This window comes from Mus caroli, chromosome 16 (assembly GCF_900094665.2).
Source record: "Mus caroli chromosome 16, CAROLI_EIJ_v1.1, whole genome shotgun sequence".
In the NCBI taxonomy this organism is placed as follows: domain Eukaryota; kingdom Metazoa; phylum Chordata; class Mammalia; order Rodentia; family Muridae; genus Mus; species Mus caroli.
This window is the reverse complement of record NC_034585.1, coordinates 60,960,024-60,970,592: the sequence shown is the minus strand read 5'-3', so window position 1 is coordinate 60,970,592 and position 10,569 is coordinate 60,960,024. Positions and strand designations below refer to the sequence as shown.

The following is a 10,569-nucleotide window of genomic DNA, read 5'->3' as shown; positions in this document are numbered from 1 at the left end:
GTATGCAATGGTGTCAGCATTTGGAAGCTGATTATGGGATGGATCCCTGCATATGGCAATCACTAGATGGTCCATCCTTTCGTCACAGCTCCAAATTTTGTCTCTGTAACTCCTTCCGTGGGTGTTTTGTTCCCATTTCTAAGAAGGGGCAAAAATTTTAAATTTGTAATCCTAATTTTTTTAAGTAACATGAAAAGAAGCACTAGTTTATTCAAATATCACTCTGGGGTTACCTACTGTCCAGAGGATAATATTTTAACTTTCTCTTTGGATTTAGAATTACAGCAATTTTAATATCCAAAAGTCTTAATGTCTTAGTTCTCTAATAGGTGCTATAATAAGTTGCTACAATTTAATTGATTTAAACAACAAGAATTAATTTCCAACCCTGGGGAAACCAGAGTCTGTAAATAAGATACTGTCAGGCTAGAAAAATGTGTCAGTGGTTGAATGCACTGACTGTTCTTCCAGAGGACCCAAGTTTAATTCTGTGCACCCACTGGAAGATCAGAATGGTTTATAACTCCAGTTACAGGTGAAACAAAACCCTCACACAGACATATATGCAAGCAAAATAGAAATACACAGTTTTGTATTGTATTGCCCTTATGTTTTATGTAGACAATCTAGAATTGCCTTACTATTCTTTATAGATGCATTCCAGAGGTATCAACAGGTATACAGGTGGTCAGAAATGGACATTATCAATCAAACATATGAAGCTTTGCATAAATAAAATCATTATTAAATATATAAATAAAATATAAATACATAAGTAAAAGATAACTACATAAATAAAATTATTGTATTTTCTGTATTGAAATAATAATCTATATTATTTTCTAAAGAAAAATAATGAGAAAGAAAAATTAAAATAGGGCAACTGTAAAACCTATGGAAGACTCCCTTGATGAAGAATAATGCAAGGAGGTTTTTTTAACTTTAATTTATTTACTTTTTCTATAGTCCAATCATGTCAAATTTCTTTCTTTCTCCCGAAGTTATTAAGCAACACCTTAACAACCCCTGTCTCTGTTACTGACACTATTATCCATTCTAAGGTGGAGATCTGCCAGGATCCTCACCTTCTTTCACCCTTCCATCTGCAGCCACCTAGAGTCCTGTGTCTCTTACCTTCTGAATCCCTTCAGGATTCACTGTACTCTTTCTATGTCTTCCCTCTTTGCCCCATCATGTTGCTTCAAATTCCTACCATAATTTGATCCCTAGCACCCATACTTGCCCTTGTTTGCCTGTATGCTACTGGCTTTGATTATCAGCCATTTTCCAAACAGAAGTCCACTCAATATATTCTCTGATGTAAGTAACTTAAAACTCCGTTTCTAGAAAGTCTTGACTTTTCTTATAATTAACCAATTAAAAGCGATATATCTGATTCTATAGAAACCTAGGAAATGTATCCCAATGTTACAACAACATCACAACTGACTTGTCAGTGCCTGTATACTGCAATATTTTTGGAGAATTTTGATGACCTTCAACTTGGAAGAAAACCTGATGGTTGTCATCTTCTTCTGCTTCTGTGATGTAGAGTTCTTTTAGAAACTCAAGGGATGATCAGATGTAATTAACAGGTAATCTGACACATTTACTCATTTAGGCACATAAACAAGCACAACTTGTATCATATGACTGAGCCATGTTTTGGCCAATGACCTTTTTTTTTGTTTTTAGAAGATAAGCAATCACTGTGGGCCAAAAGGAAGTAGAGCCCTACAAATTTACATGGTTTGAATAGTGATTAAAAATTCACATTATAGAGTCAATTCCAGATCACTAGAAATACAATTCCACATGACTGAATATTTGGTACAAGCAATGAATTCAGATAATAAAATATGAATTTTGATAGTAGATAAGTCAATTTAAGTAAAAATTTTAGAATGTATCATTTAAGCCAGTTGACATTATGGTGGGGTGTGATGAGGTTTGTAGTACCAGATGTATACTTCCTTGTGTGAAACAGACCTCCAACATAATCACAAAGAAGTTCATTAATTCTATATAGTCATCAATTATTGGCACAATAGATTTATTTCAGTTGGAATTATAGCAAGTATGGTCTAGAGCTGGGTAGGACTGTTGAGTTTTCTCTCAAGACAGCCCGCATAGCACCTTACAGCACTATGAAAGCTAACCAGCAAGAACTGAATTTTCTATTCATTTCCAACTTGATTCCTCCTTGTCTGTGAAAAATATGAGAGCCAACGTATGAAGTGGAGTACCACAAAACACTGCCATCTAGATATAGTTGGCCATTTCAATCACATTTCAAGGTATTTATGGCAATAAACACCTATACATGGTTGCTCCTTCAACATTCCACCAGTGATAGAGGAAATTCCAACAAGATTTATCCATTCCCACAGGAGGAGGTATTAATAGTAATCACTGTGGGAGGAGTGGCATATTTTTCAGTTGTGTACCCTCTGGATGTCTAGTTGGAGAGAAGTAGAGATTCAAAAGGAAAGAAAGGTATTGAGAACATAATATGAACTAACTATAGTCACAATTTTATATATGTAAAAGCTCAGAAACCGGGCCAACTACCCCCTCCAAAAAGCAATTATAGAACAATATTAAGAAAACAGATTAGGCCAAGCATGCCTGTAATGGTGGTGCATACATTTAATTCGAGCACTTGAGAGAGAGAGAAGCAGGCAGATCTCAGTAAGTATGAGGACATCCTGATCCACAGAACAAGTTTCAAGGTAGTCAGGGCTACACAGAGAAACTCTGCCTCAATAATATCAAAGAAAGAGAGGGGGGAAGGGAAGGGAAGGGAAGAGAAGGGAAGGGAAGGGAAGGAAAAAGGGGAAAGAGAAAAGGGGAAAGGGAAAAGGGAAAAAAGGGTAAAGGGAAAAGTGAAAGGGAAAAAAGGGAAAAAGGGGGAAAGGGAGGAAAAGAAGGGGGAAAGGGGGGAAAGAGGGAAAAAGAAAGGGGGAAAAGGAAAATGGGGAAGGGGGAAAGAGGGAAAAGGGAAAAAGGGAAAAAGGGGGAAAAAGGGGGAAAAGGGGAAAAGGGGAAAAGGGGAAAAGGGGAAAAAGGGGGAAAAAGGGAAAAGAGGAAAAAGGGAAAAAAGAGGAAAGGGGAAAGGGAAAAGGGGAAAGAAGGGGAAGGAAGGAAGGAAGGAAGATTGGAAAAGTAAAAGTAATGAGAAGAACACTAATTAGAAGATGAATGTGAGGTCATTTATTCAACAGAAATGTGTTTGTTAAAATAACTTTTTAAAACAGAAGTAGTTCAATGTTATGGCTAAATAATTATGATAGATTCATCCTGTGGGACTTTAAAACAAATGGGATAAATCTGCACAAATTGGCAAGAAATATATCAAAATATGAAGGTTGAAGCAAGTCATGCAGTCGGTGCTCCCTTCTGATTTGTTTACACATCTCTTTTAGCCACAGATACTATCTTTTGCTTATTTGAAAAACTAAAATGCTAATAAAAATATAAAGGTATACATCCAACTAGACAATTTCATAGTGTTGCACTTTATAAGAGAAAACAGAATACCGCTGCAGGCAGTCATGTTGATGTCGTGCTTCTTGCTGCCACCATGAGCCATATTTGGATCCATGGTCCTGCAGCACTCAGGGATCATGTTGGAGTCTGTGTTCCATGTTACTACCAAAAGCCATGCAGATGTTTGTTGTCAGTGCTACCACCTGAAGCCACGCTGATGTCCATGGGCCCTGTTACTGCTGGGGATCATACTGCTGTCTGTGGCCCATGTTGACCTGGAGGTCATGTTGCAAACTCATAGTTGAGAAACAGGGACATAGAAGGCTTCTGTGATAACTCCTACCCCAACCCCAACAAAAAAAGTAACAGCCTAGACAGAAAATCACTGAAGAGAACTCTTTACAATTGTGACAAAGATGCTGAAGTGTAACTCTCCACAACTGGTTGCTTCTGACCAGGATGAAGTTGGGGAAGGACTTAGTTTTCTCTAAGGGGCTCGCCATTGGGAGTTTGACCATGCTCCAGTGAGTATGTGGGTAACACAAGTAGGACTTGGTTTGTCCTTCTTCTGTGTGTGTGTGGGGGAGGTCACCAGGGTTGGGGAGGCAGCCCTGGGAGTACTAGAAAGTCAGTGTGATCAGCATTCATGATGTGAAATTCCCAAGTAATCAATAAAAATATTATGTTAGAATAAAAAAAAGAAAATAACAAAGAAGCATTGATGATTGGCATAGGAATTACATGCTAGAATCTGCTTTATCATGGGATTTTAAAAATCCTTAATATGTTCAACTTTTTTAAATTTAAAGTTATAAATTTTAATATTGTATTAGAATATATTGTGTATGTATCTATGGTCATGTGTATGTGAGAGTGAGCATGCCCATCTGTGGAATCCCCCTGGTATTCCTCATAAGACACCTGCCTTACTACTTTGTTTCTTGAGACAAGATCTCTCCCTGGGACCTGGGACTTGCTAATGCATTTAGGATGGCTGACTAGCAAGCCCCAGGATCTGCTCCTCCTGCTTCTCCTATGCTGGAATCATAGATTTACCACCATGCACAGCATTTTTACACAGATTCTGGGAATAAAAGTAGGATGCTCATTTTTGCACACCAAACATTTTTACTAGTTGAGCTATTTTCCCAGACCTAGGATGTACTTTTGTTTAATTTTACCAGGAAATTTTAAGAGTCTTGTATTGGCTAGTTTTTGTGTCAACTTGACACAAGCTGGAGTTATCACAGAGAAAGGAGTTTCAGTTGGGAAAATGCCTCCATGAGATCCAACTGTAAGGCATTTTCTCAATTAGTGATCAAGGGGGAAAGGCCCCTTGTGGGTGGGACCATCTCTGGGCTAGTATTCTTGGGTTCTATAAGAGAGCAAGCTGAGCAAGCCAGTGGAAGCAAGCCAGTAAAGAACATCCCTCCGTGGCCTCTGCATCAGCTCCTGCTTCCTGACCTGCTTGAGTTCCAGTCCTGACATCTTTCAGTGATGAACAGCAATGTGGAAATGTAAGCCGAATAAACCCTTTCCTCCCCAACTTGCTTCTTGGTCATGATGTTTGTGCAGGAATAGAATCCCTGACTAAGACAAGTCTCTTCCCCATGGTGCTGATTTTCCATAAAGAAACCAAATCTGTAAATGTAAAAGTTGTGCAAAAACAGCTGAATGACTTTAAAATTTTCGACACACAGACACACACAAACACACAGAGTGACAGAGAGAGAAAGAGACAGACAGACAGACAGAGAAAGAGACAGACAGAGAAAGAGACAGAAACAGAGAAAGAGACAGAGACAGAGGGAGATTACTCCTGTTCTATTATCATTTGCTTCCAGGGCACAGCTCTTAAAAAAAAAAAAATCTCAGTATAAAGTATGTATCAAGCCTACAGTTCAAACAAGTTACCACTGCCAAAAATAATTCAACATGGGGAAATTTTTCTACAGAACTTGCCTCATACACAGTTCTGCTTCCTCAATGCATGCTTGTGGATTCCATTTTAAAAAGACCACAAGCACACACACACACACACACACACACACACACACACACACACACAAACATGCACGCACACACGTGATTTAAGGGGAATTTTAAAGCTGAATGCTGAAGATTAAAATAAACTTTATTCCCTGTATCTCCCAAAAATGGATTTAAAAAGTAGAGGAGTTGATTTTGATGTTAAAACTTTACACAGAATTACTTGGTGCATATTACTGTCTTATTGAAGAATATTTCTATATAAAGTGTTTTTCTCCACCATTCTCAAAGCCCTGACCACGTTCCTGCTTCCTGTTAAAGACAATCGGAACAATTGGTAAGTGAGTCCTAAGAGTCTGCACACAGAAAACATTTCAAAGTATACTGAGTCCTCTCGCTGAAAGCATTCATAGGAAAACAGTTCATTTCCTGGCTTTGAGTTTAAGTTGGGAAGCCAAAGGAATCTAAATTGTGTAGGATCCTAAAAAAAAAATTAAAAGTAAAAACAACTTATTTTTTCCATTTAAAGGAAATACAATTGTTCTTTTTATTTATGTGGTCATATAATTAAATAAAATAATGAAGATAAAGTCACATAATCTAAAAATAGATTATGCTCAATGTCACAAATGAATTTTCTCTATGAACCCTGTATAATTAAACAATAAATAATATATTTGTAATATATTTGTAAATTTATTTGTAAAATAAATTTGTATATTTGTACAAAATTAATATATTTGTAATTTAAGAAAATTATTAAGGGGTTTAAAATAACCGACAAATTAGAGCTGTCAGAGACCCAGTGGGCATGTCAGTCTACAGACCCAGGTTGCTGGTGGTGGTGCCAGGAGATTGTACCATTCTTACACTCCCTGGGAACCCAGCACTGTTGTCTCTGAAAAAAAACCGAATCCCTGGATGAAGCAGAAACAGGAAGAAGCCCAAGAGAAAGTGAAGAATAGTCCTGTTCCAAGGAGGATGCTGAAGATGATTCAGCTCTCTGCATCTGGGTCTCTTGCTGGCAGAGGAAAAGTGTTGCCAAAGGGCTTGACCAAAACGAAGCTTTAGGATGACCAGCTAACACCCAGGACTCTGAACTGTGGTCCAGAAGCAAAAGAAAATAAAGATGTAGGAGACGTCATCTAGGAAGCATCTGATCTTATGATTAAAGAAAAATCATCTTCTTGGTATTGGAAAGAAGTGGTAGAAAAATGGAGGAAAGCTCTCTATGAAGCACTTAAGGAGAATGAGAAGCATTATAAAGACATTAAACAAAGGGACAGTGAAATGCCTGTCTGAAATGGGCGAGTGAAGACTTGGCAGAAGTATGGGAATATACACAGCACAAAGCAGAGGTGATCGAGAGGATACGTAATGACCCACCCACGGGGTAATGTTGAGTCACTGCATAGTCAGGAATTTGATTCTGCAGAGGAAACTGTTGAGTGTTATGAAGTGGAAGACTTAGAAACTGGGTCGTGTGCTGAAGAGAGTGTGTCTTCCTCCACAGAAGCCAAGCCACATGCATGAGGCGTAAGGCGCACTTCAAGCACTGCCCTTCAGTATAACTCTTGGTAAATTAACTATGTGATGAAAATGCTGGAATCCCGGTTTGAGTCCTGGGGGTGTTGCTATATAAAAATACAGATAGTATTCACTTTTAATCTGTTTTATGGAAATAGCCCTTTCATTTTCCTAGTGTTAGGTGTGACATGTTACATTAAGTAAACTTCAATTTCCTGTTGAAAAATAGCAAATTATATATTTATTTTATAAACTACATATATATGTATTTATATATGTGTGTCCGTAGGACTGTGAACATATTTACATAACTTCTGAGTTTTAAAACTATTATTGGTTTATAAAAACTAAATTTTCATAAGAAGGCCCAACCTTTGCATTTATAAAATCATCTTCATTTAACCTATAATGTATAAATTCCTAATACTTACAAAGTTGATAACTCCAGTTTGAGAATGAACACTCATGCTTATAATCCCAGCACTTAAAGGTAAAAGCAGATGAATTCCCAAGAGTTTGAGGCCAGCCTGGGATACTTCCTCCCCATGGTATGTGTGGAATGGCTTACTTACAAAAAAGAATAAAGAATGAACCTGAAAATAGAAAAAATAGAAATGGTATTGAAGATTACAACTTTTCTCAAGTTTGTGACTGAAAGAAATATGTTACCTTGAATACTTTTCATTCAAGTCATAGCACAAGTAGATACAGATCTATAGTGTAGTTTAGTTGACCCTCCATAGTTTTGTGTGTGTGTGTGTGTGTGTGTGTGTGTGTGTACACAGGTATGTGTGGGTGCATGTATGCACATGTGTATACTCTTGGAGAGCTTCCAATAAATATAATTAATCATGGAGAAAAAGAGAGTGTTTTGGTTTTGTGTAAATTTTACTACACCTTTATTACTCCTTCAAAGTAAAGTATGTAAAATAAAAAAATCACTACAGTGTGCTCTTAAATAAGAGAGAAACTTAATCTCCATTTTTTTAACCAAAGAGCACATCTGGGTCCTTTCAAGGCCACTGCAACTCTGCTCTGATTGTTAGCCATAATTTCCAGATTGCAGAGGAAATGAAAATGGCAGAGGCAAATTTAGCAGTTCAGTAGTTGGAACCCAGTGCTTTGTCATCAAAATAAAGTGAACTATATTGGTGACCATACACACGAACAACAAAATGCCTTCTTCTTCTTCCTGTGACTTCCTTTGGAGTTGAACTGGAAATTGTTTAAAGCATGTAAAAATGCATGATTTGTCCACCTAAAGTTTTCATCTGAATAACAATAACGTCTCTCTGTCGTCATCTGGGTCTTTTGAAAGTATCTGAATCTCTAACTCATAGGCATGTAAAATCATTTCATAGACTCTCACAAGATGCAATGTGGAGAGAACAGTATGTGTTTGTGTAAATTACATTAATTTCCTAAGTAGTATAAAAATACCCTACATTCTACGTACCCAGTGCCTTATCTTACTCTAAGAGCTGGGACTTTCCTTTCTTCGTGTGTTTAGGACTTGGCACAATGCTCACAGTCAGAAGGCACATTACATCATGTCTAAGGAGAGATTCAATTAAATGAGCAGGAAAAATTCTAACGTTATGACTAAGTAATAGTTGTGGTAGAGTTCAAACAGAAGGCCAACTCGAAACTTTGTAGAGGGAGGATAAGTACTGGGAAAGGCTGGACAATTATAGAGCAATTTATTAAATGGAAAATGGATGTTCATACCCTAAGCAGTTATGATTCAACACTGAAGATGAGGCAGTCTGACACCCTTAAAAATATTCTGAGGATGATTCTGAGGTGACTTTAAGATCATATTAACACAGAACAAAGTATTTGCCAGGTACATTCACTGGAATGAATTATTCCCACCAGATTTTCATATTTTGTGGTATGTGTATATATATATATATATTTGTGTATTTTGGTGTGAATTTAATTATGCTAAAATATTATATTCCATGTATAGAAGACATTGTTTTGTTTGTTCTAGTCATTGCTGACCTCTGGTTCTTAAAATCCTTCCACCAGTCTCTCCTGCCTTGTTCTCTGACCCTTGGGAACAGGGAATGTGAGATCTCATATTTGTGACTGATCACTCTACAGACACTCTTAGCAACTATGATATGTTTGAGTTTCTATATTAATTACAAGGCACTGTGCAAAAAAACTTCTCTGGTGAAGTCTTAGAGATGCAGTAGTCTATGGGTATAGAGAAATTAATTTAGGGGCAGTTACTAGGTCTAGTTAGCAGACTAATGTAGTAAGACAGTGTTTTTAAGTTATTCTTTGCTTTATTTATATTAACAAGCTTCCTCTACCCTGGGCACTTGGCACTTAGATGCCATTTTTAAATCTTTGTTTCCTCTCATCCAGCCTGCGCTGATTGCACTTGAACGTGCCCTGTGCTGCTCACTTCCATATTGGTCCCAAGGTTTCTGAAAACTCACACCTGTTGACAGTAGCATCTGCTGGGAGCAGTTTGAGTGATGTTCTCAGCGTCCGCATTTGGCACTGATCTGCTTCACAACTGGTGGTTTGCATGTGGAATTCAAAATCAGATCGGTGTCCTCCGGTGATTCTGAGATACACCTTGTCAAAGTGGTCTTACAAACTTTATACGCCCCAGTACAGGGGAACGCCAGGGCCAAGAAGAGGGAGTGGGTGGGTTGGGGAGCAGGGCAGTGGGAGGGTAATAGGGGTCTTTCGGGATAACATTTGAAATGTAAGTGAAGAAAATACCTAAAAAAAAAAAAATGTAAAGAAACAAAAACAAAAACAAAAACAACCTAGAGCCCAAACTTCCAATGAACTACCAAATTCTGGTTCCCTTGTAGAAAAGTGTTTTTCTGCTTGAAAGTTTTTAGGATTCAAGTAAGTGGAATGATTATTGGAATGGCCTCTTAGGAGAGAGAATAGGAACCTGCTGCTGTGGTAGCCTGCGGTCCCAGCTACTTTGGGAGACTACTGGAGAGTCATTTAACTCCAGAACTCAAGCCAGCCTGAGTGGCAGTGTGCAAATTTACCTAAAAAACATTTACAATAAAGTAAAGAAGAAAGGAATAAAGGAGAAAAGAGGGAGAGGCAGGAAAGAGGGGGAGAGAGGAAAAGGAGAGAGAAAGAGATGGAGAAAAGGGGGAGCAAGAGGAGAGAAGGGGGAGGGAGAGAGAGGTAGAAAGGGGAGAAAGGGAAAGGGGGAGATGGGGCAGGGGAGAGGGACGAGAGGGAGAGATAGGGAAAGAGAAGAAGAAGAGGAGAGGGATAGAGGTAAATAATAAAACAGTAAACAGAAAGACCAACCTCAAATTGGCATCTGTGAGAAAAATGAAACCAAGAAATTTATACACTTATACACTTTTTTCTCATTTACCTCATTATAAATGTTTTTTTGGGGTCTGTTTAATTTCAATTTTTTTTTTGGCTGGGCCTGGAGAGATGATGCATAAGTCAAGATTCCTTTCTGCTCTTCCTGAGCATAAATATGCACACAGACACACATATACATTTAACTTAAAAATGAAATAAATAAGTAAAAAAAAAAACTGTGTCACTTTTATGGAA

General features: G+C 37.8%; 1 pseudogene; it reads left to right on the top strand.

The window, feature by feature from the left end:
* The window catches only part of LOC110311331, a 123,635-nt pseudogene extending 116,624 nt beyond the window's left edge, over positions 1-7,011 (top strand).
* The last annotated feature ends 3,558 nt before the right edge of the window (positions 7,012-10,569 follow it).